This window comes from Rhinichthys klamathensis, unplaced genomic scaffold (assembly GCF_029890125.1).
Source record: "Rhinichthys klamathensis goyatoka isolate OS25496 unplaced genomic scaffold, OSU_Roscu_1.1 h1tg000111l_1, whole genome shotgun sequence".
Classification (NCBI taxonomy): Eukaryota; Metazoa; Chordata; class Actinopteri; order Cypriniformes; family Leuciscidae; genus Rhinichthys; species Rhinichthys klamathensis.
Genome location: NW_026606649.1, coordinates 465,434 through 474,327, shown reverse-complemented (window position 1 = coordinate 474,327; position 8,894 = coordinate 465,434). Strand labels below are relative to the sequence as shown.

Here is an 8,894-nt window from a genome sequence, read left to right as displayed (position 1 = left end):
AGCAAATTGGGTAAAAATAAGAGGGTGATTTCAAAGCCTTTAGGAAGTGACACACTTCCTGCTGCCAGTTGGTGGCGCTATAACTTTGACTCACAATAGTCACATCCATGTGATCGGACTCTTACAGCGAACACACTGCTGAAGTTTCATCAAGATCAGTTAATGTATGCAGAAGTTATAACACACTTCCTGTTTCCTTTATTCGCCATAAATTCGTTTCCTCGCCACGGCCAAACCGTTCGAGATATCAAAAATCCCCTGGCAACTTTTCATCCTCAATGTCTTGACTTCATGCTGACCGAGTTTCGTGGCGATTGGTTGAATTCTCTAGGAGGAGTATATCGAATTCCAGGGGCATACGCTTCCAAACAAACCATAATAGCCGACTTCCTGTTGGGCTGGGGTAAAAAGTAAAAGTACAAAGGATATATGAATCGATGAGATCTATATGTGTACCGAGTTTCATATTATTACATTCAAGCGTGTTTGATTTATGGACCAAGTTTTCGGACCCCATTCCAGGGGGCGCTGTCGAGCCCCCCTGCCACGCCCGGGTACCAGCTTCAGCCCGGCCCTGATGGCCGCGGGTTCTGACCCGTGTGCAAAGTTTCAAGAGTTTTTGAGCATGTTAAGGGCCCCAAAAGTGCGCTGAGAGTCTCAAAAGTATCCAAAAAGAATATTAAAGTTTGATGCGTTGTCACGGCAACAGCATCTAAGATATCAACAATCCTTTCACAGGTCTACATCTGGCGTGTGTCTACATTATACACATCAAGTTTGAAGCAAATCGGGTAAAGCCTGTTTGATTTATGGACCAAGTTTTCGGACCCCGTTCCAGGGGGCGCTGTCGAGCCCCCCTGCCACGCCCGGGTACCAGCTTCAGCCCGGCCCTGATGGCCGCGGTTTCTGACCCGTGTGCAAAGTTTCAAGAGTTTTTGAGCATGTTAAGGGCCCCAAAAGTGCGCTAAGAATCTCAAAAGTATCCAAAAAGAATATTAAAGTTTGATGCGTTGTCACGGCAACAGCATCTAAGATATCAACAATCCTTTCACAGGTCTACATCTGGCTTGTGTCTACATTATACACATCAAGTTTGAAGCAAATAGGGTAAAGCGTGTTGGATATATGGACCAAATTGTGTGACCCGTTCAAGGGGGCGCTGTCGAGCCCCCCTGCCACGCCCGGGTACCAGCTTCAGCCTGGCCCTGATGGCCGCGGGTTTTGTCCCGTGTGCAAAGTTTCAAGAGTTTTCGAGCACGTTAAGAACCCCAAAAGTGCCCGAAAGCATAAAAAAGCATGAAAAAGCTTAAAAAAAGGAATATTAATGTTTGATGCATTGCCATGGCAACAGTATCTAAGATATCAATAATCCTTTCACAGGTCTACATCTGGCGTGTGTCTACATTATGCACATGAAGTTTGAAGCAAATCGGGTAAAAATAAGAGGGTGATTTAAAAGCATTTTGAAAGTGACACACTTCCTGCTGCCAGTTGGTGGCGCTATAACTTTGACTCACAATAGTCACATCCATGTGATCGGGCTCTTACAACGAACACACTGCTGAAGTTTCATCAAGATTAGTTAATGTATGCAGTAGTTATAACACACTTCCTGTTTCACGTTTCTCGCCATAATTTCGTTTACTCGCCACGGCCAAACCGTTCGAGATATCAAAAATCCCCTGGCAATTTTTCATCCTCAGTGTCTTGACTTCATGCTGACCGAGTTTCGTGCCGTGTGTTTGAATTCTCTAGGAGGAGTATTTCACATTCCATTGCATGTGTTTTCCAAACAACCCTTAATAGCCGACTTCCTGTTGGGCTGGGGTAAAAAGTAAGAGCATGAAGTATATATGAATCGATGAGATCTATATGTGTACTGAGTTTCATATTATTACATGCAAGCGTGTTTGATTTATGGACCAAGTGTTCAAACCCCGTTCCAGGGGGCGCTGTCGAGCCCCCCTGCCACGCCCGGGTACCAGCTTCAGCCCGGCCCTGATGGCCGCGGGTTCTGAGATGTGTGCAAAGTTTCAAGAGTTTTCGAGCACGTTAAGGCCCCCAAAAGTGCCCAAAAGGTAGTAAAATAATAATAATAATAAATAATAATCCTTAGGAAAACAATAGGGGCCTTCGCCTTTTCAAGGCTTGGGCCCTAATAATAATCCTTAGGAAAACAATAGGGCCTTCGCCTTTTCAAGGCTTGGGCCCTAATAATAATCCTTAGGAAAACAATAGGGCCTTCGCCTTTTCAAGGCTTGGGCCCTAATAATAATAATAAATAATAATCCTTAGGAAAACAATAGGGCCTTCGCCTTTTCAAGGCTTGGGCCCTAAATATATATATATATATATAAATAAATAAATATAGCTGCGAGCAGCGATTACGGGCCCAAGCCGGTGGCACCGCAACCCCGGTGCCTTTAGTTACCTAAAGGCACCGGGGTGGCGGTACCACCGGCTTTGGCCCTTCATCGCTGCTCGCAGCTATATTTATTTATTTATATATATATATATATATATATATATATATATATATATAAAGCCGGTGGCACCGCCACCCTGGTGCCTTTAGGGTTATTGTGCACGACGTGCAAAAACGTAACCCTGCTTTGACTGTCGAAAAGAAGTGTGCTGTAGAGCTTGTATCAGTGTGGGCTCTGCAAAAGTGTGCATTGAGGGCACATATCAACCACAAAGTATGCGAGAGCAACCTTCTGAAAGGTCAGGTCTACATCCAGGTCTACATCTGCCGTGTGTTTACATCATAGTAGTGAAGTTTGAAGCAATCAGGTGATTTCAAAGCTTTTTGAAAGTGACAGACTTCCTGCTGCCAGTTGGTGGCGCTATAACCGGGGTGGCGGTGCCGCCGGCTTTGGCCCTTTCATCGCTGCTCGCAGCTATATTTATATATATACACACACAAACACACACACACACACACACATATATATATATATATATATATATATATATACATAAATATATATATATTGTTTTTTTAAGAGACAAGACAGAATATTACTTGCCTGATCTGATTAGAAAAATAGTGTTTGTGTGTGTGTGTGTGTGTGTGTGTGTGTGTGTGTGTGTGTGTGTGTGCGTTGGTGCGACCGGATTATGAGGACAAAAACCATGGATACATACCGACTCTATGAGGACATACCGTAACTACGAGGACAGCACTACTGTCCTCATAAGTCGAGCAGTGTAGAAAGGCTTATCAGGCTGCGCCTAACCACCTCCCGCTTTTTCTCAATATGTCCTTATAAATCCGTTGTACCCGTTTTTCAGTGTGTGTCAGAGTATGCTCAGAGTGCATAATCTCCCTCTATGTGAAATTCGACGCTACTGCAGTATCATACACATTTCATACACCCAGACCACGCCCAAGCGCGATTCATTGGTGGAACGCTGGAATCCTCGTCAGTGATTGGCTGCTGGAATCCTCGTCAGTGATTGGCTGCATTTCACATCCGTCAAAGTCAGCGCGCCTGCCCCTCTGATCTTCTATCGCAGACGTGTGGTGTGACGGTGTGATTAATCAGAAGATTAATCATCATCATGAAAGATTAATTAGCAGAATTCGAGCGAAGTTGACGAGCTATAGTGGGAGATTTTCACTTTATCACGAGGAAGGTAAGTGCGTTTATTTATATATTCTACCTTTATGGAGTTAAGTGTCATGAGTCAGACAGTTTTTAATAACGTTAGTTACATTACTTTAAACGTGGCCACTAAACGTGGCTAATATAAGTCCATAAGCAGTTGGATACTAGTATTAGTATTAGTTGATGAAAGATACATCTCCATGGATGCTTGAGAGAATTAATTTACATTTTGAAATAAATCAAATCTATGTTGTCATCGTGATGACTGGTAAAGTTGAGTGGATGAATTTACAGTTTAATACAGTAAGATACAGAAATATATTAAATAAACAGAAACGAGACTAATGTAAAAGTATACTTTCATTAATGTAACGTTACTGTCATTAGAATGACTTGCCAAAATTATCTGGTTGATTCATTTTAGGGCTGGATATTAGCAGACATTTTATGATTCCATTCAATTTTAATTCACGTGCTTTCGATTCTATTTCCAATTCGATTTTACATTTATTATTTTAATGTAAATCAGGTGTAATACATGTAACATTTTCTAAAACTTTCTCTCTATAGTTAATTTTTCTAAGTAACGAGTTTAGCTTCATTTGATCTGAGGCGCCACATTAAAGAGTGATAAAATGGTATTAAAATGGACTGAATTTGAAATCGGAGACTGTTTCTTATCAAAAGTAACAAGCCTCAAAACCTCACTGATCAACTATTTCTGTGTAAAATGTTGTATTTATTGATATAGACTACAGTCTGACAATAATGTACTGCATATAAAGCATATCTATCTATCTATCTATCTATCTATCTATCTATCTATCTATCTATCTATCTATCTATCTATCTATCTATCTATATATATATACATATATATATATATATATATATATATATATATATATATATATATATATTTATAAATACATACTAATTATGTTGTCTGGAATGTTTTCAGTCAACATTTTAAGAAAGAAGAGAATAAAACCTGAGCAGGATGCAAAAGAACACATATTGTCGGGCAAAGACAAAGCCTTCATTGAGGGACGACAAATCAACACATTCAAAGGTAAATTGTGCACCACAAGGCAATTTGACTATGTTCAGACTGCAGGCAAATCAAATCATAAAGTAGGCATGCACTTGTAAGAATTAAAAGTAGGCCTATTGCTGGCAGTCTGGACATGATCTTTCACATTCACACATTTTACCCTTGGGTAAGCCGCTCATTTTCATAAAGGTTAAGAGATGAAAAAAAAAAAACTTTAAACAATTTTTTTATAAGTATTATTTTAAAATAAATACATAAAACTATGTATACAGAGAATAGTGTAACCAAATTCAACTAGTAGGCTATATCACAGTGAAAACCAATGCTTGATTATTTTTTTTATTTCCTGCACCTCATATTACATTACACAGTTTTACAGGATTTAACTCTTTAAAAGGATAGGTTGGTTAGCTGTGTAACATATAGGTGCACTTGGATTCATGTTTTATTTGTATTATTATATATTTTTTTGCCCTTTTAGGGAGAGGTGTGTTTGCACTTGAGCACATTGAACCATCCACCTTTGTTGTTGAATACCGTGGGATTCTCTCTCAAAGTAAACATGTTAAAGATGTTCAAGGCAACTACTTGTTTGACTTCACATGGAATGGAACACGTTATTGGTAAGCTGGCTGTTTCTTTTTTGGTTTATTTATTTTGGTTCATATTCAGAGCAAACTAGTTGCATGTCATTCTAATAAAAACAGTTATGATTATGATTTATTATTATTACTATTATTATTACAATATAGGGCTGCACGATTTGGGGAAAATGTCATTGTGATTATTGAGGTCAATATTGCAATTGGAATATGCGATTGCGATATAATAAACAAATGGTTTCATGAGTCAACTTGCTAGGTTCTAAAGCAAAATGCACACACAGATAAGTGATAATTCTGAAATGTGTATTTCTCAACTCAAACTAGCAACAACAACTAAATGATTGATAACATCTAAGCCATTGATGTCTGGATAAAAATTAATCCACCCCCATTTAAAACATTAATTAGAGCCATCCAACATTACAGTGATTCCATCATTACAATTGAAAGCTATAATTTTTTTTTTAAACATTAATTAGACGTCAAAAAATATAACAGCTTTTAATTTAAGTGAACTTCAAATAATCCTCACATAAACCCATTATAAATGACATGTCATATTTACCTGTGCCCTTCCTGTCTAACAGGTATGCAGAAATTTAATAAAGTTATCAAACAGTCTGCGACTCTGCGCTGCATAAATAATAAATAGACTAATCCTTATTAAAGCTACATAAGTTCTTTAGTCAAGAGCAGTGAGTAATTTTCTCTGTCCCCTTTGTTCTGTGATTAACTTTACTGACAGAAAGCTTTGGCTGCTGGCCCTTTAAGAGCAGCCGCTGCTGACAGAGACACGGATCTCACATGCGCCTCATCCTCTCACAACTCTATACGTCCATCATAAGACTGCTCTTATGTTATGAAGATACTCGACAAACGACATTTTGGCATAATTGTGTGTGTTGTTGTTCGTTCAAGAGCGAAAGAGAACTGTATTCTGGCGCGTGTCTTTCTGTGAGTCACAGTCGGACATTCAGCGCGCTCTCTTTTGACTTGTCTCGCATGAATGGTTTTAAGCAATCGCATGAGAGCATTATCATGTAACACTAGCCAAAGGATGACAAAAAATAACAGATGCTGCGTTAATTGCGTTAACAGCCCATTGTTTATTTTACATAAAATCGCAGCATTTTGCACCATATAATCGCACAGGCTTGACATCGCGATTACGATTGCGATAAGATTAATCGTGCCGCACTATTACAATAGCAGATTTGCTAGGGTTCTCATAACATTAGGAACTTATTAGTTAGTGATAATCAATAACATGGTTATTGTTCAACTGGGGTATTTTTTTTACCTTAAGTGGATCATCTGACCTATTAAATTCTTAGGAAGTCAAGTTAACTTTCACAATGTTTATTTGAATATAGGTTAAATAGGCCAAGGTTAGCCTAACCCAAATGTTCAGTTAGAACCGTATGTTTCAGTGTGTGTCTATGTTTTAAGTTTCTTACTGCACTATTTTTATCACAGCATAGATGCAACAAAAGAGGACGGTGGAGGAATGATGATGACAAAAATCCAAATTGCAAAGTCAAGACAATCATTGTTGACGGAAGGCCACACCTGTGTCTGTTTAGTATAAGACATATCTTTCCAGATGAGGAGGTCACATACAACTATGGGGATTCCTCTTGGCCTTCGCGTTTAAGGGTGAGTCTCTTAAAGACTTTATCACTGAAAGTCAACCATGTTCTGTATTTCATGAATTTTAGTTTTTTATATGATGCAGATTATTTAAAAAAATTCTGCACGTCTGCTTTGTGCATGACGGAGCCATGAAAGGGACACTAGATATTTAGTCTTTGGTTGATACTAGAATTAGTTGCGGTGACCAATTGGCAAGCATCCTTGCCTCAGTGTTGTACCTGTCTTTCTCATAATTACAGGAATTGTGTGACGAGACATCAGTGGCTGTGACTGAATGCAGTGTGAATCCTTCCTCATCAGTGAAACAGAAAGTAAGTGAGCGCATGTTCCTTCATTGTTTTCTTCTCTTTGACACAGGCAATGTTAAGTGTAGGATGGTTGGGCATCATGCTAGACTGGTTGACGTGGACTGTCGTCTTAAAGACGCTGTTGTGACGTCTCAAATTTGAGTAAAATGTACATTGCTCGGTTCATTCATTTTCATAACTCGTGCGTTGGGGGATGGGCATGACACTGACCTGAAATATAAGGACAGTTCTCCACTACGAGGACCATCATGTCAGGGTTAGGGTTTGTGGAAAAGATGTTGCTTTGGGTACAGTTGGTACTCAACACGAATAATACTTTTACCGCTCCCGTGGCGGTAAAATTCGGATGTGTATTTGCTGCCTTTTACCGCTAAGAGGCGCTACAATCACAGACTTTGAAAGGTGTCAGTTTATTCTCTCTATTGCGTAATCTACCGCCGCGCCGCGACTCATTCAGAGCGATTGAAAGCTGGTAACAGATGAATTCAAGTGAAACATTGTAGTTAAACGAATTCATAATCACAATACTGAAATTAAATTGAATAAATAGTGAAAACATTACAACATAAAACATTGCAACAGAAATATATTAGGCTATCAATGAGGGTCTGGAAGAGCATAAGACGTAATTTAATAGCGTTCAGACGGTAGCTCAGTGGTTAACGCAACATGAGCCTCACGGAGCTTCAAGCGATCCGAGATCGAATCTAAATGTAGCCAACATGCTGTTGGCCGACTTCATTTGTGTTTTACCGTTCTTGATGCTTAAATAGGTAACTGTTTATTAGCGAGTTCATTAACTGTTTATTTATTTAATGTCAAGCGTTTTGTTTAATTATCAATGCCACATTAACGTAAATTTGCTACATTCCATGTCCGCTGCACGACAAAACTGATGAGGGAAATGAAAATAAATAAAAAAAGAAAGCTGATCGCGTCAGAAAATGAAAATAATGAAGCTCGTCTTTAATCTGCTAAATTATTGTTTTGTGAATCATTCACAAAATTGAGTTGACTGACAGTGAGTGATACCTGGCCATAGCAACGGGAGAAATTTTTCAAAACAGATCCATACATTGAACAAATCAGAAAAGACTGATTTTGTTGACTTGACAGACTAACTAAATAGTATTACTTTCAATATAAAAACAAATGAAAATGTAAAAGAACACTACAATTAATTAAGTTTGAAACCCATCGCAAATTTTGAAGAATGTAAGAAACACAGAATCTTATTCTTACAACATTTTAAATTTGTATTGCCAAAGAAATTTCAGCTAAATTAAACAATTAAAACAGTACAAAACAAAAATAGTCCAAAGCCACATAAATTAAGAACATGCGTTTTTCTTTGTCTGTCTCTCGTGCTGGATCTCTTTTTAGCAAGTTTATTTTGTCTCCCTCCCTCCCTCCAAAAAAAAAAACTGTAACAAATTATTTAGCCTTTGTTGCTTTAAAGACAAAGCATGCCTTGTTGAATTCACCTTACAATAAAACGAGGTTGATCGCAAATTAAAGAGCTCTGTATCTGCTGTGGCATGAACGTGTTTAGTCAACAGTTAATGTTTAGATAATGCCAGATTGTTGACAATCATACACAGTGCTCATTCTAAAACTCTAAAACTCTACAAAACCAGTTGAAACAACTGGATTGAACACTTTA

General features: G+C 38.5%; 1 long non-coding RNA gene across 2 annotated transcripts; it reads left to right on the top strand.

The window, feature by feature from the left end:
- Positions 1–4,586: 4,586 nt before the first annotated feature.
- On the top strand, positions 4,587–6,773 carry LOC130087790 (uncharacterized). Of its 2 annotated transcripts, none has more exons than XR_008807392.1 (3): positions 4,587–4,683; positions 5,147–5,288; positions 6,747–6,773. It is a non-coding gene; the product is annotated as an uncharacterized LOC130087790 (long non-coding RNA). The 2 variants fall into 2 exon arrangements; XR_008807391.1 differs by having other exon boundaries at positions 6,752–6,770.
- The last annotated feature ends 2,121 nt before the right edge of the window (positions 6,774–8,894 follow it).